This window comes from Equus asinus, unplaced genomic scaffold (genome assembly GCF_041296235.1).
Source record: "Equus asinus isolate D_3611 breed Donkey unplaced genomic scaffold, EquAss-T2T_v2 contig_1, whole genome shotgun sequence".
NCBI lineage: Eukaryota > Metazoa > Chordata > Mammalia > Perissodactyla > Equidae > Equus > Equus asinus.
This window is the reverse complement of record NW_027224738.1, coordinates 1,557,469-1,585,178: the sequence shown is the minus strand read 5'-3', so window position 1 is coordinate 1,585,178 and position 27,710 is coordinate 1,557,469. Positions and strand designations below refer to the sequence as shown.

The following is a 27,710-nucleotide window of genomic DNA, read 5'->3' as shown; positions in this document are numbered from 1 at the left end:
TACATCATATAGAAAAGTTAACTCAAAGTAGATCAAAGACCTAACCATAAGAACTAAAACTGTAAGATGCTTAGAAGAAAACATGGGAGAAAAACTTCATAAAGTGGATCTTGCCAATGATTTCTTGGATATGACACCAAAAGCACAGACAACAAAAGCAAAAAGAGATAAACTGGACTACATAAAAACTACAAATTTCTGTGCACCAAAGGACACAATCAACAGAGTGAAAAGGCAACCTAGGAATGGGAGAAAATATATGCAAGTCACACAATTGATAAAGGGTTAATATCCAGACTATATAAAGAATGTCTAAAATTCAACAACAAAAACCAAACAATCCAATTTAAAAATGAGTAAAGACTTGAACAGACATTTCTGTAAAGATATACAAATAGCCTACAAGCACATGAAAAGATGCTCAACATTACTAGTCATTAGGGAAATGCAAATAAAAACCACAATGAGATATCATCTCACACTTATTAGGATAGCTACTGTGAAAAAAGGAGAAAATAATACGTGTTGGTGAGAACTTGGAGAAATTGGAACCCTTATGCACTGCTGGTGGGAATGTAAAATGGTACAGCCATGATGGAAAACAGTATGACAGTTCCTCAAAAGATAAAAAACATGATCCAGTAAATCTGACATCCAAAAGAATTGAAAGCAGGGTCTCAGAGAGATATTTGTACACCATGTTCATAGCAGCATTATTCCCAACAGCAAAAAGGTGAAAGCAATCTTCAGTGCCCATTAATGGGTGAATGGTTAAACAAAATGTAGTATATACATACAATGGAATATTATTCAGCCCTAAAAAGGAAGGAATTTCTGATGTATGCTGCAACATAGAGGAACCTTGAGGACGCTATGCTAAATGAAATAAGCCAGTCAAAAAAAGACAACATACTGCATGATTCCGCTTATGTGAGGTACCTAGAGTAGCCAAATTAAGAGAGATAGAAAGTGGAAAAGTGGTTGCTAGGGGCTAGAGGAGGGAGGGAATGAGGAATTGTTTAGTGGGTATAGAGTTTCAGCTTCACAAGATAAAAAGAATTCTGGAGATTGGTGGCACAACAACGTGAACGTACCTAACACTACTGAACTGTTTGCTTAAAAATGATAAAGATGGTAAATTTTATGCTATGTATATTTTACCACAATTAAAGATACAAAACAAACAAAAATAAATTTATACATATATATATATATATATGAATGACTACTACTCCAAGCTATGGATGTATGAAAGATTATTTCACCATTCTCCTATTGGTGAACGTTTTAAATTCCCAGTAGTAATTATTCTGGATTAAATAGTATTAAGTATAATAACAATGAAAAATAGTATAAAAAATTCTGACATATAAAAGGTATTTTTGAAAAGTAGAAATGCATTGTAAATAAATCAGTTATATAAAATTACAGGCAATCCCGTTATGGACTGAATTATGTCCTCCCAAAATCCACATGTTGAAGCTCTAAGCCCCAAAATGACTGTATTTGGAGAGAGGGCCTTTAAGGAGAGTAATTAGGGTTAAATGAGATCATATGGCTGGGGCCCTAACCCCATAGAACTGGTGTCCACTCCAGAAGCAGAAGAGAACCAGAGCTCTCTCGGCTCACACACAGAAGGGCCATGTGAGGAGAGGTGCCATCTGCATGATAGGAAGAGGGCTCACAAGAAACTGAATTTTCTAGCTCCTTAACCTTGGACCTCTAGCTTCTACAACTGGGAAAAAGTAAATTTCTGTTGTTTAAGCTACTTAGTCTATGATATTTTGTGATGGCAGACTAATATACCTCCCTTTTAAAAAATCATCATTAGCATCCTAGCCTTTCTTGTATATAATTAAATAACAAAGCAGCTCTTCTCCCCAGGTTTCAGGACAAAACGAACCATGCTGCCTAGAATAAGCTGAGATTTAAGCACAGCACAGCTCTAGAAACAGACATGAACACGACACACACATCGATAGTGAACTCTCAACTAGTACACAAAATCTGATATAAAACAAATATTTTACCCATAAGTAATAATAAGCACTCAATCTTTCTTACATTCTTAGAATTCAGAGGGGCTTTTAAAGATGTTTAAAATACACCAGGCCTCGGAAAATATCAGCTCAAAGTTTGAACTAACATTTTTGCCTTTTCCTTTTCCAACTGATTGTAAGCAGTTATATCTGAAGTTATTTCAAAGACACTAGGGCTAATCTTGTAAACTGTTGTTAGTTATTCACTGTGAATAATCAATAGGATTGAGGTCACCATTATGTACTTAAGTGTCTGAAGTTAAGGAGAAAGCTCACATATAGTATATGAAAACTCGAACAGAAATACCCTTTACCTTTTCCTGAAATTCATCCGAATTTTCTCCTATGTTTTCCTCTATACGCAAATTCCTGGAAGTTTCCTCAGAAATTTTCATTTTCAGTGTGTTAACTGTTTCTTGGTGTTGTTTTAAAGACTCAAGAGCATTTCGTAATTGTTCTTGGGTATCTATGTTCTTTGTCAGAGAAAGGGAACACAATTTCAATTAGAATAATGTGAAACAATGAAAATAACTTTATAGTTACTGCTTGATCATAAATAATAACTGATGGCTCCTGAACGTCTTGAAGAGGCTCTGAGTTTTCAGTTTACTCTGTCAAAGCCTCACCATGGTCACGGTGTCCTGAATGTCACTTCTGAGCTGGTCCCTCTCAATCTGCAGGCTCTCTTGGAGCTGTTTCAGGCCATCTTTTTCTTGGGTTAAGGTTCTTACTTCTGCTAAGGTTTGTTGAAGTTTCTCAGTAATCAGTGCTTTCTCCCTTTCGACAGTTTGCAGCCTAGAATCTCTACTTTCTAATTGTTGCTTCAGCTCTTTCACTTCATTTAACCTTTCTTGACTCTCAGCTGTTTTCTGCTGAAGTTCCTGGGTTTTGTAAGAAAGCTTTAAAATAAGAAAAAGTTACTGTGAGAAGCAGAGCATTCTGTGGCATCTATATAGAAGCCAAACCCCAGAAAACTAAAGACCATTTCCATAGAGGGTGTGTTGTACCAACCTCCATGTTCAAAGCATCCAAGCTTAAACCAAGTGTTTGAGCTTCTTTAGAGAGATTTCCTATGTTCTGACTCATTCTTGCATTCTCCTCAAGGACCATCTTATACTTTTGCTCAGTTTCAACATGTTGATTTTTAAAATCTTGGAATTCTTGATCAGTTCTTTTATAATTCAACTGGCTAGCTGCTAGGTCACTTTTAGTTTTCCCAACTTCTTCAAGTAAATCTTGAATTCTACTCTCTTTATGAACTACTTCAGAAAACAATTTGTCTTTTTCTGATGTTATCTTACAGAGCTCTTCAGATTTGTCATTTATCTACGGAAAAGAAATAAAATTTAGCTATGTTAGCAATATAAGATCCACTACAGCAGTTATCAGGAAAAGAAAAGCTTTATCTGCAAAAAAGAAAAAAGACATTGAAATTAAGCACAGATTTGACTGAGGAAAGGTAATATTTTTATTGTCACATCTTTATAACAATATATTATCCTGCTTAACTTTACCATCAAAGTTTTGTTTGGGTTCTAGTAAGGATTGAGTGGAGAAGAAACACTTAATTAGGATGTCTTTATTTCCTTATCTATCATTCTAAAGTGTTTTCTAACTTTATGGTGTTTCAGGCATCTTATGGTTTTTCTTAGAATTTGACTTATTATTTTCTTTCTAAAGGCTTTGAATGCAGCTCAGATTTCCAAAAACTTAATCCATGAATAATTTAAATTTTAAATAACTTAAATTTAAACTATTATTTAAGTAATTAATTTAAACCAACAATATCCAGCTTATAAATAGTTTAATCATTGTGAAAGATAAAGGAGAAGGAAGTGGGAAAAAGAGAGGAGAGCCAAAGTTGAGACAAAGGAGAGGGAGCGAGACAGTAGAGCTCTTGTAACCACAGGCTCAGGGTAGGAGGCAGGTCTGTGTAACTCAGCTTTTAGATCCATAACTATGTGTTGGGCTAAAAAACAGCATGTACTTTAAAGAGTTTTTAGGATGACTAAATAACGTTGCTAAAGTTGTTTAGCATGATGCTCACCATGTAGTAAGTACTCAAATTCTTGTCCTTTTTATTTCTTTCAGAAAGGCAGAAAAAGGAAAGGCTGGCAGAAGGTTTCCGGAATTGCTCACTAGGCTGCAATATTTACGTCAACCTCTAAAACTTCATCAATGCCACCCTCTTTACCTCCTTACTCTCCTTTATTCAACATAGTGATATGACCACAGCAACAGCACCAAAAAAGATAAAGACTAAGGGTGGGCCATCAATCTCTGTTGAAAAGCACTACATCTGAGGACTATAGAAATGGCCCCTACATGGATCTCATTACTAAGTATACTGTTACATATTCTTTGAAAATGTTCCTAACAAGCAGGGTCAAATGTTTACAGTCTCTTCACTGTTACTTTAAAACAAACTATGGCAAAATATTTAAGGCAATATTGCAAGGGTTTTTATTTCAAAGTAAGAGTTATTTGCTTAAAAACATATTTACCTCTTTCCTTAGCATTTCTACTTCTGAGGGTAAAGATTTCAACTCTGAGAGCAAATTAACTTCTTTATGCAAAGCTTCATTTTCTTCAACTTCTTTATTCAGTTCTTTCTGGAGATCAGTAATCTTTCTTCCTGATTCCAAATTACAGAGCAAATCTAGGATATTTTTGGTAAATTAAACAGTTTGCAGTTATTGGGACAATTTAAATTACATACAAACTTAGATTACTTAATCAGATTATATAAAATTTATTAAAGAAAGAACCAGTGTTGGTCAACAGGTAATCCAATTGTTAAAAGTTCTTGAATCGCCTTTTTCAAGATCGGGTCCAATTCATTTGAAAAATAATTCTTAAACCTTTATAATTTGAAGTCCATGGAAACACTTATAAATACTGACACCAAATGATATTGAAATTTAATATTAGGCTACTTACAAACATCAGAGAACAATGGACTTTTAATCATTGGAATGGAGGTGCAAAATCCTTTAGGCAGTTGGATTTGCAAAGAGGTAAGTCTGAAATTATAAAATACCTTTTGGAACTTTTCCATCTATAAGGCAGGTGAGTTTTGCTATTTCATTAAAAGAAGATTGTAATTCTTTCTCCAGATCAACTTGCATTTTCTTCTTTGCCTCCAACTGCCTTTGATATAACTGAATATCATTTTCCATTTGCTTGCATGCACTTGCAAGTTCTTTCTATGAGAGAAACAATACAAATTCACAAAAATGTAGTGATCATTACAACTGCTTTATTATAAATATAACAAAAATCACTTACCATTTTCTCTTTCAGCTCCAGATTTTCACTCCTGAGACAGGCTGCTTCTCTCTTGGCATCGAGGGCTACAGCCTCAGCATCGAACAGAGTCTGTTTCATCTGTTTGAGGTCTTGAATGTTTTCCTATACACACAACAAAAAGGATTTCCTGAAAGCTAACTTTCTTAGAGTTGGAAAAGACTTTAGAGAACACACACACAGATGTCATTCCTAACGAATCAAAAATGGTGAAAATACGTTAATCACCAAATTTTTTTTAGGATAGATGAAAAGAAATGACATTTTCGAAAATAAAAATATTTTTAAAAATTCTGGTTATCTTTTTCCAAATTATAAAAGCACTATATATATAGAAGTACTGTAATTTAAGAAATCTGTTATTGGTTAAAAAAGATTAACACAATTGTTGCTCAGCTAGCCTGTTAAAGTTTCCTACGTATTTTTAAATTATTCTCTCCAAAACATGACAGGTGAGCAATTAATAGTTAAAATTAAGAATATTAAATCACAAACTGAAAAAAAAAAGACAAACAATCCAAAAGAAAAAGAGAGAAAAGATACGAACAGGCAACTCACAGAAGAGAAAATATAACTGATAAATACATAAAAAGATCCACTGTGTCATTTTTAAAGAGAAGTAGCATTTTAACATGACTTTAGCTGACATGAATTCAACCATATGTCCTTGGGAAAACATTAATGCATGAATGAATGAATGAATGAATAAAGAGAAAGAAATAAAGAACAACTTTTAAAAAGTGGGCAATTCTGCTTGCCACTCTGTCAGTAGACACTCGAAGATTATATGAAAGTACCTTTCTTCCCAGGGCCTCCAAACAGTAACAACACTTTTAAAAAGAATCATTTGTGATTAATAGAAGGTAACAAAAAGTACTCTGACAAGTTCAAATGAAAACAAAAGAACAACAGAAACTAAGATTAAAAAAATTCTAGCTAGTGGACAGCCCCGTGGCCGAGTGGTTAAGTTCACGAGCTCCACTTCAGTGGCCCGGGGTTTTGCTGGTTCGGACCCTGGGTGCGGACATGGCATCACTCATCAGGCCATGCTGAGGCAGCATCACACATGCCACAGACAGAAGGACCCACAACTAGAACATACAACTATGTACTGGGGGGCTTTGGGGAGAAGAAGAAGAAAAAAAAAATGATGACGACGAGTGGCAACAGATGTGAGCTCAAGTGCCAATCTTTAAAAAAAGAAAAAAATTCTAGCTAGAAACTGTTGCCTTTTAAAAAAGGGTGTTAAAAACTAGAATCAAACAGATACTTTCTTGAAGTAATCAGGTGGATTGAAAGCAAATAAAAAAATTTAACAATTTCACCATGAGATTCAAATGTTACTTAATGCCAAGATCTGATATCTTGGCTGAGATCAACTACATACTTCTTCATGCATTTGTATAAAACAATTGAAAAAAATTAAAATGTTTTTTGAATTACTGGTTTTTAATGGAAGCTCACTCCTAACTTACTTACATGCACTCAAAGAATGATGTCCTCAACTCTCTGAGCGATTCTTTATCTGTAGAATGGCAATGATACCAACAGTCCCTTTCCCATAGGGTTACTGATAGGATTAAATAAAATACTAAATGTAAAACAACTACAACAATGCTCGGCACACAGTAGGCTCAACGTAAGCATTTGCTATGATGATGGTGATGGTACACTATAAATGCCAACATGATTACACAACAAAATAAACCTGATTTTTACCGATGAGTATGACAAGTCCATGTTCACATTTTCTGATTTTTGAGTGTCTATGTATTTCTGTAGCTTTTTAATCTGGTCTTCCTTTTCTCTAAGCAGCTCTACTTTTGAACTTAGTTCATTCTAAAAGAATCAAAGGAGAGTGAAACACAATTTAATTGGATCTAAATTCTAAGGGATTAAAAAGAATTTACATTTAATAGTTTAGACAGTAAAATTTAAAAGTTGATACTTAAATATAATTCCTTCTCTTTTCTGAAATCATGTTCAATTACATATGATGTATATTTTATAGCTCTAGTCCCTTATCAACAGAAATATCAACATAAAAGCTCACCTCAAGATCTTGATTATACACTTCTGCATGCTTAACTAAATTCTTTATTTAAGTTGGAAATTTCATGAATTAGTTGCATCTGTAAGAGCATGTGAACAGGCAACAGAGCAAACCAATAGTTAAACAGAGCAAAAAAAAAAAAAAGACAGCATTCATTCACTGCTTCAGAATCACCTAACACAGTAAGAAGGGCTGAGAGATAACTGTTCAAGCTACTGCAGCAGAGCACCTCATTATTTAAAAATACAAAAACTCTCCCAAAAGACCAAACCCAACTAACCAAACGAAAAATCCCAAAACCCCACAAAACAAAGAAGAAAACCTCAGCATAACCCAAATAACAGTTACATCATCTGTTAATAAAGTTACAATAACATCAAAAGTACATTAGTAGGCATCACTTGGAGGAGATGAACTGTAATCAAACTTTTAAAAAACATTCTCTGAATAGATTTTTGTTTTGGGTAAGTTAAATGCATAAATGTATTTACCCCGTAAGATTTTTTCTTCCCATGAATTAGCCATTTAGCTTTACACTGGCGTGCTTGTTAATGCGTTGTGATCTGGAATGCAGGTTTGGATTAGGCTGGTTCCATGTGGTGCTCACCAAAGCTACAGAGGTATGCACAGCATTACCAACTATCTACCCTGTTGGTTTATTCCACAGGGAATATTGGAAAGATGATGTTATCGCTTTACATTGTCCAACTGTCTAAAAGTATAAAGAATACTTAAAGATATAAGTATTTCTATTAAAGTTTCCTTTCTATCAAAATAGCTATAGCATTAACTATCTCAGTACCATAAACTTTTGTGTTCAAAACAAGTAAACTACAATTTCCTAAGATAAACATATTTTTCCTTAGAATTATTTAATCTTAATAATCAGATGAGTCCTTAAAGAGTAAAAGCAAATTCTAGTAGAATGCAAGCGACTGGCTGTTTCCATCCTAAACTAGTTTCAGATTTCAGACTAGTGTTGACGTTCTTATTTTAGGGCAGTATCATCCAACAGAAATATAATGTGAGCCAAATTTGTAATTTAAAATTTACTAGTAGCCACATTAAAAAATAAAACAGGTAGAATTAATTTTAATAATACATTTTATTTAACCTAATATATCCAAAATATTGTCATTTCTTCATGTAATCAATATAAAAAAAATGAAATATTTTACATTCTTTTTTCATACTGAAGTCAATTCAGACTGGCCCCAATTCAAGTGCCCAGCTGCCACATGTGGTGAGTGGCTGCCCAATTGTTTGGCAAAGTTTTAGACATTTGTATAGGTTGTAATTTAAACTGGCTTCATCTTTTACCTCTTCTTCTCTGTTTCTAACTTTCGTGCAAGAAAGCTGCCTATTTCTAATTTTTGTGCAAGAAAAGCACATTTACCAAAAAGAAAGAACTAAATGATCATTCTTAATTTTGGAAAATATTTAGAAAATAAAGATTTAGAAGGAAAAATTCTCCCACTTCTCATTTGAAATAGCACTTCATTTGAAGTATTGGTTCTCATAAACAGAAAAAGATGAAGCAACTTTTGTAAAGATCTGAGTGTAACCTTCCAATAACATATTGTTTAAGATGCTGAGCATAAAGTGTACAATACGATCAAAAGTTAATCTGTTGCTGCTTAAGAAAACAATGTAGATTTCAGCTGTAATTTTCCGCAGGTGAAATGAAATACTTAAGTTCTTAAGACAAAAATCTCCAAGTTGTGAAAATTATAAAATTAAATAAATCAAGTTTTTGTCTTAAGAACTTAAGTATTTCATTTCACCTGCTGAAACTTAGAGCTGAAATCTGCATTGTTTTCTTAAGCAGCAGGACTGAAATTTCTCTTGTTCCCTGAGCTTGATGATACTGACCTTATTTCTCCCTCTAAAATCACTATTTAAACATCCTATATTATGATATTCCCACTTGAGAATTATCCACAGCTTTGGTGATTTTTGGTGAAACCCTTTGGCAAACCAGAGCAATGACATAGGTCCTAAAGCCATAATTTGACTTTTACTCTTTTTTGGTTAAACTTTTCCCCAAAATATATGTTTTGGAACATATTTTACTGCATACACATAAACTTACAATATTTTCAGTTTAAAATGGAATGGATATTGTAAAACTGTCTTTGAAAAGAATAAGTTTTTATTACTTAATCTTTTATGTTACCTTACAGAACCTAGAATTTCAATTTATGTCCAAGAAAAACTGAAGAGAATAGGATTATTTTCCCCTTTGACTGTGGTTAAAAAAGAAAAAACAATCCAGATGTGAGATTCAAGTCATACATTCTGTTATTTTGTAATCTTTTTGAGTGTGACAATTCAGTGAGCTTCAGTTTTTACTAATTGAACATATAAATGACGTAATAAAAAATTAGAGAAATTACTGCTACACTTATGCCCGAAGTTAATTTTACATCATATTATTTATAATAAGAAATACACAAAAACTTAGATGAAATTTTGGAGTTCGAAGGGGCCTTGGCAAGCACCTGATCTAACCTCAGGGGTGGAGACGCGCAGGAAGGAAGCCCTATGAAATTCGGTGCTTGCTCAAGGCCTTGTCAATAATGCGTGCCAGGCTTGAATCCGCAGTGAGGTCGGGAGCAGCAAAACTGGGGCTTAAATCCATGGAGTCTGGCCCCAGAGAACCTGTTCTTAACCACGACGCCAGACCACCTCCTCTCAATAAAATCCAGTTTTACTGACTGAAGTCCACTGTTTTTTTCATGACATTTTGCATTTTGTCAATATGAGAATATTAAAAAAGGTAAATGAAACTCTGGAGAACTTACAAACTTTTGCGTCTTAGGATATAATACCTATGAAATGTAGGATTAACTAATTTGTAGGTAGAATGGAAATAACATATTTGGCACAGGATTCTTTTTTTCCTTTTAAAAAGGAAAAGAGGGTGAGAAACTAAACAATGACACAGAGGAAAAATGATTGTGTCCCTTTGGGCTATTCATACAGAAATCTGAGAAGCAGCTGCAAATTAACTCATACTTTAACCACACCAAACACTGGCTCTTAATTTTGGAGGGAATCACAGATCACTTCACAAGTATGATAACAGCTATGGATTCTCGTTCCCCAAAAATGAGTGAGTTCAAAACTTCTGCAAAATAATTTCATCGTGTCTATAAACTCTAAGTAAACGACTCTCTGCACTAAGAAATCTCTTGAATCTTTTGGACAATTTCTGTCTCCAAAGTCTGATGATTTGGGGATTAGGTTCTCTTAACATGTAGCCTAACATTATACACTGAGAAAATTTAACTAATCTGTTTCATTTCTAAAAATTCCATTAAAACTACTTCATATTAGTTATACTAATTTTTACAATAACTCTCTTATGGAAAAAGAAACATGCAAAATCAGCTTTCCCAGCTATTCTAATAATGTTCTAACTACTTAGGTACATACTTTCTAAAGAAAATGAAGTCCATTAATATGTAGTATCCATACATAAAACATTCACTAGATATTAAAATTCATATTGGTCTCAGAAGGAAACAGCTATGCTCTAGGCAGCAATTCTGGTATACTCAATAAATTATTGATAACATACAAATTATCAGGAAATAATTTCTTCAAGATTAATTCATCAATAGGCAGATTCACCAAACCTGCTCAAAGATGTTTTTGATTCCTTCCTCTTCTTGCACACAAGCACAAGTGAAACAATTATGATTTAACTATTTTTAAAGCAATATAAATGAACTGATTATTTCTTAAATTCTCTAAATTGTGTGTACAAATGGAAAATGGTTGGGTTTTCAATATATCAACCCTAGAAATAAACATCTTTAAGAAAATGATACTTTTAAAAGTGTGGTTTTAGGGTCCAGCCTGGTGGTGTAGTGGTTAAGTTTGTGCACTCCATGGGTTTGGATGCCAGGTGCAGACCTACATAGCACTCGTCAAGCCATGCTGTGATGGTGTCCCACATACAAAATAGAGGGAGACCAGCACAGATGTTAGCTCAGGGACAATCTTCCTCAAGCAAAAAAAAGAGGAAGATTAGCAGCAGATGTTAGCTCAGGGCCAATCTTCCTCACGCACACACAAAGTGTAGTTTTAGTTTAGTTTTGTGTTTCCACATCTTTTCATCTTTTACCTCTTGATCTTTTTCCGCTTTTCTTTCTAGAGCCTCAAATTCATGCAAACCATTCTTTTCTTTTAATTTCGATTCCATTTCTTCATTTTCTCTTCTTAGTTGTTCATAGTCTAGTACCAGACTATCATAGTTAGCACGAAGTGAATTCAACTCACTTTCTAAGTTTTCCTATTATAAACAAAACCAGATTTTCAAGTCAGAGAGGATTCAAGTTCTTTGTTTTGTTAACTAAAATCTGGATTAGTCAAATAATTCATTTAACCTTGAATCATTTGGTAGTTTGGGCCATTCTCCAATATCTTCCCAATGGTCTAGCTTGATCCACAGCATAACAGAAGGTCTGCCTTTTGGTAAACTAGCTAACATAGAATAGAGGAAGACTATTTTCAAAGAGATAGAATTAAAAAAGAAAGAAAGAAAGAAAGAAAGAAAGATCATATAAACAAATGCTCTGCCTGTGCCTGACTTAAAATTCAGTCGGGAGTAGGAGTAGGGCACATAATGGGAAGTCATCTGACCACAGATCCTTAAGCTCCTTGGTAATAAAGCTAATAATGTAATTCTCCACCTGCTTGACTCCTGTTTAATTTCTCAGACAGCTCTGAATTTAGGAAGTGACACGGAGCCATTATTTATTGACTTCTAAAACTCCAACGGCTGCCAGGCCTCACCGTGCTGAGCAGAGGCCTGTTTCTGCTTTCTGTTCCATCATGAGGAAGAGTAAGCCATGAGTTAAAAGAAACTAAACCAACACTAGGGATTTGAAAAAAACAACAAACCTTCCAGAGTGTTTTAGGGACACAAAAGCATATAATTCCCCATAATAATTAATTATAAGAACCATTACAACTAATTATAATGGTTAGCTAATGATAATAACAATTCCCAAGAATCACTGCAATTTTATTTCAAAATTAAAATGAAATTTTCTTTAACAAATACATTTATATGACTATGTTATATTTCTTTGAATATTAGCAGCCTAGAAAGCAAACATGGAATCTAAACTTACTAAAGTATTCACTACAGTATTCCTTATTTCTTAAAGTTTTCATAAGACTATATAATTTTATTTACTTTCATTTTTCAGCATTATTTGGCAATATTACCCTTCCCTGATACACCATTCTACTTTATGCCTGAGAATTTTGATACTTTTAAAATCAGCCCTTTTTACCTTCAAGGGATGGCCCAAGGCAAAACAGAAACTTACCAAAAAATCATAGATACCAAGATCTGCTGGTAAAAACTAGAAGCAAAGGTTTACCTATTACCATACTTTAGGAAATGTTTAGCCTCTCTCTGTATGCCACAGTTACCAACGAGGAGTGTAACAAGTTGGGGAAGCCTTAATAAGAACCTCAACTACTACTGAAACAGTCAGAGCTAGAAATGTGCCACAACAGCAAACATCAATAACAAATGAATTTAAAGAAGAGTAAAAGGATAATGTTCTGTAAAATACATTTAAGTTACCTGACTTAGTAGTTTTGTTGCTGGATTCCACTCTGTCTCAGTTAATGTATCAAGAGTGTTACTGAAAATATCAGACTCTGAATAGAGAGCTATAATTAGGGGGAAAAGAAATTTATCCATAAACATGTTATTAAGTTTCCTAAAACTCAAATTAAAGATTAAAAAAATTCTGATCTGAGGTAATAAGCTCAAATTAGTTAATATGTGCTCACAGTATGAATGCCAAGAATATATAAACAGATGTGATCATTTATATACTCGTGTGAATTAAGATCACTGGTTAGAATTAGTGATAAAATGTAGGATCCTTAGTACAACACATTCATGCACGGCATAAGGACGTTTCAGTCAAGGACGGACTGCATATACAACAGGCGTCCCACAAGATTAGTACCACAGAGCCCAGGTGTGTAGCAGGCTGTACCACCTAGGTTTGTGTAAGTGCACTCTGTGATGTTCACACAACAACAAAATTGCCTAAAGATGCACTTCTCAGAACACGTCCCATCATTAATCAACGTGCGACTGTATAGGTTAAAAGGACAAATTCTAAATTTGAGATTTAATCATTGTAAGCATATTTTTAAATGCCCCTAAAAAATACTTATAATGTTAGAGACAAACTTTGCAACAGATTCCTGTGTAAATGCTACCCTTTCAAGATTAGCAAAGTTTAAGCCAGACATTATATGGGTACTAACTTAATGAGCAGTGATTAAAACAAAAACAAAAAATAAAAATATCTGTCTCAAATGTTTCAACTACAGCACATCATTCTTAAGAGATCTGGAAAAAATAGAGAACTTCATCAATGTTCACTTTCTTAAAATTACTTATTTTTATCATCGTAATCACATCTAAAATACATACATTTTATTTAACTGTGTTTATCACATTAACTGAGTTATAAATAAAGTCTCTCTTTATAGGGATACTTTTATAATTAAAAGTAGTTGAAGAAGAACTCACATTCATCAATTTCTCCTCCTAAAGTTAGAGCAGACTTATGTGTCTTTGTTGTTACATTCTCTGGTACATTAAACTCATTTACATAGTTTGAATGCTTCATTTTGTTAATTTTGCCAACACACCAAGTGACTCTTCGTTTTTTTTTAGCCTAAAGAAGAAGAAATCAAAATTACCTCACACACATCTGGCTCAAACATCATAAAACAAGGGAACTAGTTTCCATTTTTAACAACCATTGACTTGGTAGAATTCTTATTCAGCCTAGTTTAATATCTTATCAGTCTAAGGACATCCTGAGATAAGAAAACATATTCAAACTTTTCAAATTAGTGTTAACTTCATAATAAATTTGATGAAACTATTATTTAAATTTCATTTTGTATTTGAAGGCTTACTTACAAGAATTTCTGCAAATTTACTGAAAGGAATTAGTTAAGTATCAATCCTTCAAGTAATCTGGTGTTACAGAAGACAGCACAGCCACCAACATAGTGACCAAAAGCACTTCTGGGAACCCAGCCTTAACTGGGAAGGAACAGACAGGCAGCCCATTTGAACTTCCCTCAGCAAGTAAATCTTCCACAGGGCCATTCCCATGCCAATTCTTTGCCAGTTTATAAAGCTCACGATCCAACCAGCGCTCCTAATCTTGTTCCTTCCGTTCTCCCTTGGGACTCTGTTCCCTCAGGTATCTGTTCATCTGTCGTCTTCACTACCTTCTTCCACTGGGCTTTAAGAATGCTCAAGCCTCTGTTTTCTGCTTTTGATTTTTTCAAAAACAAACCCTTCACTCCTTCCTTCTCTCTAGCCAACATTTTCTTTTAGTTTCTATGTTCTCTTCTTCCTCGTCTCTCTACTTCTTCCTCATCCCTCCTGGGATACCTCTGTCTCCTGGTTCTTGTCCCACCCAGCTAGCTGTCCTCATCACTCACTTGGCTTTACTGCTTTCTCTTTCTCTGACCACCGCCTAAGTGTTTTTCCATATTTTACAGGTATATTCCTCTCTTGTCCCTTTACTAGAACAAGCATTATCTCATCTTTTTTGATCCTCTCAACAATCCTCTCTTACTACATCCACTTTATAGATGCCTGAGTGTCCAAAAAGTTTACATGAGTTGTGTACAGTCATACAGCCAATTGGTGGCTGAGCCCATGCTTGTAACTTCAGACCTTATCCACCACCCATTCCACTGCGTTGCCTGTCAAGATTATCTGTTGTCCCCAGAATATATGGCTTCTGCTTGAAATGGCCAGCCCTTTCCACAGCCTGCTCTGCAAAAGCACATTCATATATAAATCCTTGATTCCCATGACCTTCAGCTCAACTCCATTCGCTCCCAAAGCCACTGGACCCTGTCATCTGAAACTCATAAACCTAGAACTCCTTCCACCCCAGTGATTCAGTTAATCCCATTATAGCTAGTTAGCTTAAGAGGGACATCTAGTCTCTTGATCCACTGTTTTCTTTCTGCCAGCTACCTTTGGGCTCTCATCCCATCATCTTAGATTCTATAGATCACCAGTTCAATCACATTTTTGGGTCAATGGTCTCAAACTATTAGACCCATTCTGTGTTCCCCACACCTATCCTATCACAATGTACACTCAGATGAATTACACTGCCATCTGAGCTTTTATTAGCCTCCTGAACACTGTGTGGACAGCCAGAAGACTGGCTACCAACATCACCTGGGCCCTTAAGGCTGCCTGGCAAGACTCCTTGCCCCCTCGTTGGCTTTCTTTTCCATTCCCTACAAAGGCGAGACTATTTCAAACCCTTAGCAGGTCTACAAACTGTGTCTCTACCATCTCCAGCCACCACAGAAGAAAAATTAAACCTCCTATTTCACAAAGAAAATACAAGCCTAAACTTACAAAAGCATTACTTGCATTGATTCCTACCCTTTTCCTCTGTCCTTGTTATAATGAAGGAGTGTTTCTCCTTCTATCTAAGGCCAGACCCTTCTACTGTATTCAAGATCCTACGCCTTTGGGCCATCTCAGCCTACTGCAAGGTGGCTTTCATTCCCAATACATAACTCAAATTGTTTTTGCAAAGGAGCTTCTTGTTTCTAAATCCAAAAAGTTTTAGTCTATATTTGTCTTATTTAACTTCTCAGCAGAACGTGACATCACTGACATAGAATGTGACCTCGCTATGCAACATTCTCTTCTTTTAGTTTACCACGTTCACCTGGTTTCTTTCTTAACTCTAGAGCTAAACCTGGGCTCCTTTAGGCATTCCTCTTTTTTGCTTTTACCTAAAAAGTTGTTTGGGAGGATCTTATCTTTGGCCCTCTGTTCTTTTCATTCTCAACATGCTCCCAGAGCAAGCTCATCCATTCTCACGACTTTAATTTGGATTTGCAGTAGTTAATGCCCAAATTGATATCTCCATCCCAGATCTTTCACTTGATTTTCATATATTTGCATTTTCAACTGCCTGACACCTTAAACTAGAGCTGACCCAAATAAAACACTGGACAGCTCCACTGCTCTTCACTCAATGTTCCTTAACTCAACAAATACTGCTACCAGCTATCCAGCAAGCCCAGTAATGTGTGCATGTCATTCTAGATGCTTCCTTCTCCCTTTCCATGTCCCCATGTTGAAACAATCACAAAGTTCTGTCGAGTCTGTCTCCCAAATAGCTCTCCAATTTACCCATTTTTTTTCCATCTCCAGAGCCACAAGCCTTGTGGAGGCCCAATCAATTGTAGGTACACAGTAGCCACATCTTTCTAAACAGCAATTCCAATCATGTTACCTACAAGGCTTTCCCATATCCTTAGCATAATGCAATGTTCGAATCCTACAATGTGGTTTAAATGCCCCTGCCACCAGAATATTTTAAGTCCAAGAAATATGTTTTCTCACGACTCCAAGCTTTTGTACATGTAGATGTCTAACCGGCATACTTTTCCCTACCCCTTTCCTTGGGCTGTTTCCTACTCATGGCTGAGCCAACAGATGGTTTTGATGCCTTCCATTTACCTGGTATGGTGGACTTAAAGGTAGCGTCTATTAATAATAATCTTAACAGCATACACTTATTGAGGATTTGCTGTATGGAGAGTATAGTGTTAAGCACATTCTATATATCACTTCACTTAATTGTCACATCAGTCCTATGAGGTGAGGATCAAGCTTTCTCACAGATAAGGAAACTGCAGCAAAAAGTATTTAAGAAAGGGCCCAAGGTCGAGAGTTAGGAATTGACAGAACTGGGATTCAAATCCAGAAAGTCCAGCTCCAGAGGCCATTCTCTTAACCATGACACTATCACTCCCCAAAACATCTGCTGGATAAATAAACCCCTACTCTGGTAAAAACAAAAGCACACAGACTGGAAGCCAGAATTTTGATTACTATGTTGATTTATAGTCTAGATAAATTTTCCTGAGATTACTATTTCTGTTTCATTAAATAGAAAATATTACCACATACTCTAGACACCTGTGGTTTCCAATCACCTAATCAATTTCATTAGAATTTCATAAGAAGTATAGTGCAAATAGATTCCTTGACTACATCCCAGACTTTCTGAATTAGGATCTCTTCATATGGGAATCAGGGTTAAGTATTTTTAATGAACGTTCTAGGTGTTGTTGAGGTATAGGCAAATACACAAAAGGTTCTTTCCTAAAATATACTGTATCAAAGGATAAGAAACACATAGCTATATAATAAGCATATAAGAATACCAATTCTATTCCCTATATATCAAGTTTAAGCTGTCATCTTTCATAAAAAAAATAAGACCCATATATGTGCTGCATACAAGAGATGCATTTCAGACTGAAAGACACTCACAAACTGAAAGAGAAGGAATGGAAAAAGATACTCCATGAAAATGGCAATGAAAAGAAAGCTGAGGTAGCAATATTCATATCAGAAAACATAGACTTTAAAATAAAAACTGTAACAACAGACAAAGCGCACTACATAATGATAAAGGGAATGATCCAACAAGAATATTTAACATTTACAAATATCTATGCACCCAACATAACAGCACCTCGACATATAAAGCAATTATTAACAGACATAAAAGGAGAAATAGCAACACAATAATAGTAGAGGACTTTAACAATCCACTTACACCAAAGGAGAGATCATCAAAACAAAAGATCAATAAGGAAACGTTGGCCTTAAATGACATATTAGACCAGATGGACTTAGTACACATGTATAGAACATTCCATCCCAAACCTGCAGAATACACATTCTTTTCAAACGGACATGGAACATTCTCCAGGACAGATCACATATTAGACCACAAAACAAGTCTCAATAAATTTAAGAAGACTGAAAAAATACCCAGCATCTTTTCTGACCACAATGGTATGAAACTAGAAATCAACTACAGGAAGAAAATCAGAAAAGCCACAAATGGATGGAGCTTAAACAAAATGCTATTGAACAACAATTGAGTCAAAGAAGAAATCAAATGAGAAATCAAGAATATCTGGAGACAAATGAAAATGAAACTACGACAGGCCAAAGTCTATGTGATACAGCAAAAGCGGTTTTAAGAGGGAAGTTTATATCAATACAGGCCTACCTCAACAAAGAAGAAAAATCCCAAATAAACAGTCTAACAGTGCACCTAAAGGAACTGGAAAAAGAAGAACAAAGCCCAAAATCAGTAGAAGGAAGGAAGTAATAAAAATCAGAGCAGAAATAAATGAAATAGAGACTAAAAAAAACCAGGAAAAAAATCAATGAAACTCAGCGCTGATTCTTTGAAAAGATAAACAACATCGACGAACCTTTAGCTAGACTCACCAAGAAAAAAAGAGAAGGCTCAGATAAATAAAATCAGAAATCAAAGAGGAGAAATTACAACAGATACCTCAGAAATACAAAAGATTATAAAAGAATACTATGAAAAGCTATACGCTAACAAACTGGATAATCTAGAAGAAATGGATAAATTCTTAGACTAATACAACCTTCCAAAACTGAATCAAGAAGAAGTAGAGAATGTGAATAGACCGATCACCAGTAAGGAGATTGAAACAGTTATCAAAAACCTCCCAAAAGATAAAAGTCCAGGACCAGACGGCTTCCCTGGTGAATTATACCAAACATTCAAAGACTTAATCCTATCCTTCTCAAACTCTTCCAAAAAATTGAAGAAGAGAGGAAGCTTCCAAATTCATTTTACGAAGTCAACATCATCCTGATACCAAAAGCAGACAAGGACAACACAAAAGAAGAAAATTACAGGCTCATATCACTGATGAACATCGATGCAAAAATCCTCAACAAAATACTAGCAAATCAACTACAACAATACATTAAAAATTTCATACACCATGATCAAGTGGGATTTATTCCAGGGATGCAGGGATGGTTCAACATCTGCAAATCTATTAACGTGATACACCACATTAACAAAAATGAAAAATAAAAATCCCATGATCATCTCAATAGATGCAGAGACAGCGTTTGACAAGATATAGCATCCATTTATGATAAAAACTCTAAATAAATTGGGTATAGAAGGAAAGTACCTCAACATAATAAAGCTGATATATGACAAACCCACAGCTAATATCATTCTCAATGGAGAAAAACTGAAAGCTATCCCTCTAAGAACAGAAACCAGACAAGGATGCCCACTGTCACCACTCTTATTTAACATAGTATTGGAAGTCCTAGCCAGAGCAATCAGGAAAGAAAACGAAATAAACAGCGGTCAGATTGGAAAGGAAGAAGTGAAACTGTCACTAGCTGCAGATGACATGATTTTATATATAGAAGACCCTTAAGAACCCACCAAAAACTTCTCGAACTAATAAACAAATACGGCAAAGTTTCAGGATGCAAAATCAACATACAAAAATCAGTTGCGTTTCTATACACTAACAAGGAAGTGGCAGAAAGAGAAATTAAGAATATAATCCCATTTACAGTTGCAACAAAAAAGAATAAAATATCTAGGAATAAACTTAACCAAGGAGGTGAAAGGTTTGTACACTGAAAACTATAAAACATTGTTGAAAGAAATTGAAGAAGATGTAAAGAAATGGAAGGCTATTCCATGCTCTTGGATTGGAAGAATAAACATAGTTAAAATGTCCATACTTCCTAAAGTAATCTACAGATTCAGTGCAATCCCAATCAAATTTCCAACAACATTTTTCACAGAAATAGAACAAAGAATCCTACAATTTATATGGAACAACAAAAGACGCAGAATAGCCAAAGGAACCCTGAGAAAAAAGAACAAAGCTGGAGGCGTCACACTCCCTGATTTCAAAATATACTACAAAGCTATAGTAACCAAAACAGCATGGTATGGCATAAAAACAGACACACAGATCAATGGAACAGAATCCAGAGTCCAGGAGTCCAGAAATCAACCCACACATCTATGGACAGCTAATTTTTGACAGGGGAGCCAAGAGCATACAATGGAGAAAGTAGAGTCTCTTCAATAAATGGTGTTGGGAAACCTGGACAGCCACATGCCCAAGAATGAAAGTAGACCATTACCTTACACCATGCACAAAAATCAACTCAAAATGGATTTAAGACTTGAATGTAAGACCTGAAACCACGAAACTTCTAGTAGAAAACATAGGCAGTACACTCTTTGACATCGGTCTTAGCAGCATATTTTCAAATACCATGCCTGACTGGGCAAGAGAAACAATATAAAAAATAAACAAATGGGACTACATCAAACTAAAAAGCTTCTGCACAGCAAAGGAAGCCATCAAGAAAAGGAAAAGACAGCCTAACAATTGGGAGAAGATGTTTGTAAACCATATATCAAAAAAGGGGTGAATATCCAAAATATACAAAGAACTCATACATCTCAACAACAAAAAAACCAAAAACCCAGTTCAAAAATGTGCAAAAGATCTGAATGGAGATTTCTCCAAAGAAGATATACGGATGGCCAACAGGCACATGAAAAGATGTTCAACATCACTATCAGAGAAATGCAAATCAAAGCTATAATGAGATATCACCTCACTCTTGTCAGAATGGCTATAATTAACAAGACTGGAAACAATAAGTGTTGGAGAGGATGTAGAGAGAAGGGAACCCTCATACACTGCTGGTGGGAGTGCAAACTGGTGCAGTCACTATGGAAAACAGTATGGAGATGGCTCAAAAAATTAAGACTAGACCTACCATATGATCCAGCTATTCCACTCTTGGGTATTTATCCAAAGAACGTCAAAACGTGAATGCGTAAAGATACATGCACTCCTATGTTCACTGTAGGCTTATTCACAATAGCCAAGACTTGGAAGCAACTTAGGTGCCCATCAAGGGATGAATGGATGAAGAAGATGTGGTATATATACACAAGGGAATACTACTCAGCCATAAAAAAGGATGAAATCTGGCTAATTGTGACAACAAGGATGGACCTTGAGGGTATTGCTGCTGAGAGGAAAAAGTCAGAGGGAGAAAGTCAAACATTGTATGATCTCACTCACAAATAGAAGATAAAAACAACAAAAGACAATCCCATAGCAACAGAGATTGGATTGGTGGTTACCAGAGGGGAAAGGGGGAGAGAAGAGGTTGAAAGGCATGATTAGGCACATGTGTGGTGATGGTAATTAGTCTTTTGGTGGTCAGCATGATATAATCTACATAGGAATTGAAATATAACGATATACACCTGAAATTTATATACTGTTATAAACCAAAGTTACTGCAATTAAAAAAAACAATAATAAAAAAGAAGAAGAAAAGAAGCTGTTGTCTTTTAAATTTTACTTTTAATTCCTGTTGTGATGTGAGGGAAGAAGAGGTCACTAGCATTCGTGTTAAGTTTTGAATTTTCTCAATCTGCACTTTTTGAAGCAAATCTTTTTCTTCCAAAAGTTGGGCCAATTGGTCTTTTTCCATTGCCTGGGCCCGAGTCTCTAAAGAAACCTAAAGAATGTAATATTGGGTTACGTTAATAAATGTAGGTAGGTTTTAAAACCTTGAAAGTATAGTTTAAAAAAATATAAATTTGTATGTGAGTTTTGAGAATTTTTCTTTTCTTTTTTTTTTTGCTGAAGAAGATTCACCTTGAGCTAACATCTGTACCTATCTTTCTCTTTCTGCTTGAAAGGGATTTGCCCTGAGCTAACATCTGTGCCTATCTTCCTCCATTTTGTACATGGGACAACAGGACAGCATGGCCGCCAAGTGGTGTAGGTCTGCGGACGGCAACTGAACCCGGGCTGCCAAAGTGGAGTGCAACAAACTTAACCACTAGGCCACAGGGCTGGCCTGAGAATTTTAATTTTATTGAAATAAAATATGCCCTACCTGCAGAACACCAATATGCAGTTACCATAATCAATAATTTCTCAAACTTATAATAGGGTAAAATATACATTTCTCCTCATGTCACTATTCTATATGCCATGTATAAGATTATATCAATGCTGTTAAAGCAATTCTATTAATTGACTAAAAATATATAAATAGGCAGAGAAATCATAAAGCAGAGACTTGAATACCTATAGCAAAGGAAGAGAGATCCTTCTAAGACCGCCATTTGACATTTTAGGTCATTTTTAAAAAGATCAGTAAAATGTAAGTTTTTTACAGACTGGGGACCATGATGGTTTAAACAAACAAATGGTAATGACAAGCAATTATGCTATCTTATTAGATTGCTATCTTAGGGCTAGAAGAGGAATTCAAGATAATGTAAAATGAAACAAAGTAGTTTTAAACACTATTCATGGTCTCTCTTTTTAACCTAATTCTCTGTATTTGTGACAGTTTTTATCTCTTAAAAAAACGTATCTCTACTTGGCCCATTTGAAAATCTCAAATTTTGCCCTTTGGAAATGAAAAACAAAATCTAAAATAATTTCAAGAAACCAAATCTTGCAGTTTATAGTAAAGTTTTTACGGGTTGATTTCTCCTTAGTTAAAAACTATTTGTTTTAAATTTAGAATGTAGAACTCAGATATTGAGGATTTAAGAGTCTCTGGGCATGTAGGCAGATCTCAATTCTAAATCCATCTCTATTCTTTACTGAAATACACAGTTCATACATACCTCCTCTAATTGTTTTTTAAGATCCATTATTTCTTTTCTATATCTTTTCAGGAGAGCTTCATCACTAGACACCTCATTGACATAAGGAGTATTCTTCATATATTTAGCAGTGCTGGCAAACTGGGAAAAAATACAAGAGTGTTAAACGTTGACACCAAAAGATTAGTTTAATTAATATTTAGGTTTCTTGTAATTTTCTTTTGTAAAGAAACATCAGTAAAAGCTTCCCAGGTGGCTTACAGCTTCTGAACACACAGCATTCTACGTCCCTGTAACAATGTCCATAACTTACCTTTGCCACTAGTCTTCAGGAGGGTCAGAGAAATATCTTGAAGACAGATGCCAACAGAGAGCCTACACACCCTGGCTCACTGGAATCCATCTACTCCTCAAAGTCCAGGGCAAATGCTCCCTCTGCGCTGAAGCTTCACTTCCAGTCAAAAGCACCTCTCCTTCCTTTGAACTCTGTCCTACTTATTAGCCACTTAACTTTTAATCCAAGGAAATCACACTGGAAGACAGGTCTTATCTTCACTATAAGACTATAAATTCTGTGAAGCCAGGAACGCTATCTCCTACCTTTGTTTCTCTGACAGAACCTTGATCCAGCGCTCAATAGCTACTTAAAGTGATGTTTCTTAGAGCATGAGTGTCAAAAGTAACTTTAACTGGGTACGTGAGGGTGCCCATTAAATAACACTGAACCCTTCATTGAGACAGCTATTCTACTGACAGTTCTCATTCTTCTTTTCTTTTGAAAACAGAAAATACAGGCCTTAGGCTCAGAGCAAAGGCAGGCAACAATTTGTTAGCAGGAACTTAAGAATTATTTTGTTATAAACACACACACCCATTTTTTGGGTCACCTTCTGTTTGTTCCAAGTGATAACCAGTTTTTCATTTATGGGACTGATAGAAAGTTTCCTTTTATAATAAGTTAAATTTAAAAAGTGAGTTATTTAAGAAAAAATCAAGTCAATTTCAATAAAATATTGTTGGATGTGGCAAAAATTGGGGAGGCAGGATATGAATGATTGAAGTTTGGGAAGATTAAGGAATGCTATTTAGTAGACACACCAATTTTATTTTAACAGGTATGTTATGTCAATTACAAAAAATTACACCTAATTTTAGTAGCTAATTTTTCCTTCTGAAAGATGATTTCCCCCATATTGATTCGAGATAAAAATCAAACTCACCTGGAGAGTAGTCAGGGTTTCATCCAAAGACACTGGAGTAATTGTGCAGATAATGCGTGTTTTTGCATTTCCTCCCAAGGAATTCTGGAGAATTCGTGTTAATTTGCTATCTCGATAATTTATGAAACCACTTAGTGAGAGATGAGTTTGGGGAGAAAAAGAGTAAAACTTTTTATATAACAAAAGTGGTTTATTTTTAACGCAGAACCTTAAATTTGCTACAGTTTAAAAAATTCATTCTTTACTGGTTACTTGAGGCAGAGCAAAACTACTAACTAGAAAATATTTAAAATATAAAGTAAATTTAGTAGGTCACGGTCATACATATAAGAAGCAACGCATGCTCATAGAATCACAGAAGCTTTTGAACATACAGGGGTATCAGTACATTTATTTGAGTGTCACTGAAATATCATAATTTTCAACCTAATGAAAAACGTAAGCATTAATAGGTAAATGTACAATGGGACAAACTTACCCAACTTGTCCATCACTAAGTTTCTTGATCACTTGTCCCAAAATAAATAAGCTACGATTTATATTACAGCCTTCCTTGAGTCGCACACCTGCATTTATTAAATAAATAAGAAAACAAATTGGCCCCTGTACTAGATGATGAACTTATTTATCAGTAATTTATGGGAGAAATTAGAAATTGCAGGGTCAGATGCTACAGTCTGTGCTTCAAATTAGATCTGCGCCCACCTTTCCTCCCACTGCTGACAGGCGCCCTTCCCTTCCTCCCACCCATCACGTGAAGCAGAAAGGCTCTCACCCAAGAGAAACAGCTCGAAAAAGACGACTAAGAAAAGAATAAGAATGCAGGAAAGCCCATGTCTGCACCACGTCCTAAAAGAGCTCCTCGAACTCCTCAATTCAAATCTATTTTTCCAAACCTCCAATACAGGCAACTAATGACGTGCAACCAAGTTAGTTCCTAGAGGTTCACAACCAAAAGTCCTTATTTTTAAACTGTTAATATGCTCACATGTCTTAAACGGAAGTCTACTGAAAAAGGTTTCTCTCACTTTATTCTCCTTTCAACCAGTTCCTATCGCTCTAACCAAGAACTATTATTAGTTTATTCTTCTAGAGATTTTTAGAAATACAAGTTCATACGTATTAATTTTTCCCCTTTCTTCTTTACATAAATAGTAACATACTATACACACTATTTTGCACTTTGCTTTTTTCACTTGGCAATATATCATCTATCTTATTGGTAAACATTGGTCTTTTTCACTCTTTTTTACAGCATAGAATTCCATTGTATGGATGTATCAGAATTTATTTACCTAGCACCCTGCTGAGGGACATGCAGGTGTTCAATCTGCCATGTACACAAAAAATACTGCAACAAATCCTTCTGAACAGCAGTTATTGCACAGGTGCGTTATTCAGCTATTGCTGGAATACTGCTGTTTAACAAGCCAGCTTAAAGCAACAGGCATTTATTTCTTGTTCACAGGTCTGAGGATCCACTGGTGTGGTGGGTACAGGCCACACTCAGCTGAGTGTCTCTATGTCAGGCTGCAGGAAACTAACACAGAGAGAGGCCTGACATCTTTATGGTTCTGAAACTTCCCATCTAAGTATGCGTTTTCATTTGTCTCAGTGTTTGGTTACTTCTTTCAGGTCTGTTTTAAGGTTTTCCTTATTTTGGTCTTATACAATTTTTGTTGAGTTTCTTCCTAGGTATTATGCCTTTTAAGTCATTACTGCAAAGGGGGTCTTTTCGTACATTAAATATTCCAACCGGCTGTTGTGTTAGGAGGTGCTCATGTCTATAGATTAATTTTGTATCCTGCCACTTTTCTGAATTTCCTTACTGATTATGGTGTTCATGGGACTCTCAGGAGCTTTCCAACTATAAATCCTGTCAACGACAGAGTTTCATCTTTTTAACTAACGCTACAGCAGCACAAAGCAGATAATAAGCCAGATAAGGAAGCTGCTTTTTCTGTTAAAGACTTTTATCACAAAATTATCATTACTTTATTAGTCTCTAAAATGCATGGTGGCACTTTTACTCTGTTAAAGAACAGGAGGACTTTCAGACCAAAATATTTCATGAGTTTTCATTACCTTCAGCACCTGTTTGAGCAGCTCTTTCACTGCCTGCAAGATCAACCAAATTCTGCAGGAGATGAAAATAAACCTTTAGGAAGTGTAACTTGAAATAATAAAATCCAAAGTACTGGAAGAACATTTTTAACCCATGGTTTATCTGAACACCCCATCTGTTTCCTTGTTTCTCACCTCACTATTTAAGCCTTCCCTTGTCTGAGTCAAACTGAGCTCAACATCTTGTTCCTTCTTTATAATACCTCCTCTATAATGCTGCCAGAATAGGTTCACTTTCCTACACAAAGTTCGAAATCTTACCATGGTGAATACGATTCTTTATAATCCGGCACTTGTGTTGCTCTAGCCTCATTTCTGTCCATCAGTTACTCTTAACTCTGGCTGAACTACGGACTATGCCCTCCACACCATGCACAGCTACCCTTTGCCATTCCCTGTGTTTCGCTGATTCTGATGTTCTAGTCTGCCCCTACTCTTCCTTCACGACCAAAGGCAACTGCCACCTTCCCAGTGTAGCTTTGTCAACTTGATCCTTCCTTCCCTATACCGTGAATGAATTGACCTTTCAACGGTGTACCCAGAGGTCTTTATAGATATGACTGGTTATTATAGCACTTACTGTGTTGAGCTAGTTATTTGCGTCTCTGACCACACTGTAGCATCTTTAAAACCATGGGCTTTTCTTCCATTTCACAAATATTGTTGGAAAGAACTGACTGCCTGTCGTGCTGCAGGCAGCACGTTAGGTGCTAGGGATATGGCAGCACAACAGGCAAATGAGGACCCTGCTCTCAGCTTATGTTCTGCACAGGGTGGGACTCGGGGAGGAGGAAGTTAGTGAGAGGAGAGAAAAAGACAAACAAATAAGAAACATAGCATGTTAAGCGTAATACAGACAATTTAAACAGAGTGTTAGAAGTGGGAAGAGGAAAGGACAGGACAGGCTCTTTGGGCAGGATGGCAGGGGAAGTCCCCCAATTCAGCTAAGATCTGGAAGGACGGAGAAGAGGGAGCCAGCCCTGCAAAGACCAAGGGAACCATACTCCAGATTAAAGAACAACCAGCACACCAGTCACAAAGCAGAAATGAGCTTGGTGTGTTCAAGAAATGGAAAGGGCAGTGTGGCAGAGTTGGTGAAGGAGAGATGGGACAAGATAGGGTACAGAAGCGGGTTTTTGGGATGCAATGGGAAGCCATTGGACGGCTTTGACAAGAGTGACATGCTTGACTGAACTTCCTCAAGGGTCACCTGGGCCCCTGGGGGGCAAACAGATTGGAGAGGGGCAAGACCGTAGCCAGGAGTCCAGTTAGGAGGCTGGGGCAGGAATGTGAATGGAGACAAGGCGGCCTGGACTAGGGAGGTTGCCATGGAGACAGTAAGTATGGAGGGATGTCTTCTTTACTCTTTTAATCT

At 35.8% G+C, this 27,710-nt stretch overlaps 1 protein-coding gene and 1 pseudogene across 2 annotated transcripts in view; one reads left to right on the top strand and one right to left on the bottom strand.

The window, feature by feature from the left end:
• The window catches only part of LOC139042833 (collagen alpha-2(I) chain-like), a 51,580-nt gene extending 46,100 nt beyond the window's left edge, over positions 1 to 5,480 (top strand). Inside the window, exons 2-4 of one of the 2 annotated variants that reach the window (XR_011499982.1) lie at positions 3,343 to 3,498; positions 4,131 to 4,304; positions 5,343 to 5,480. The gene's annotated coding sequence lies outside the window, so the exon portion shown is untranslated. Of the gene's footprint in view, positions 1 to 3,342; positions 3,499 to 4,130; positions 4,382 to 5,342 lie in introns of those variants that run through there. The other variant, XR_011499983.1, reaches the window with a different exon arrangement.
• The window catches only part of LOC139042832 (centromere-associated protein E-like), a 73,323-nt pseudogene that overhangs the window by 30,840 nt on the left and 14,773 nt on the right, over positions 1 to 27,710 (bottom strand).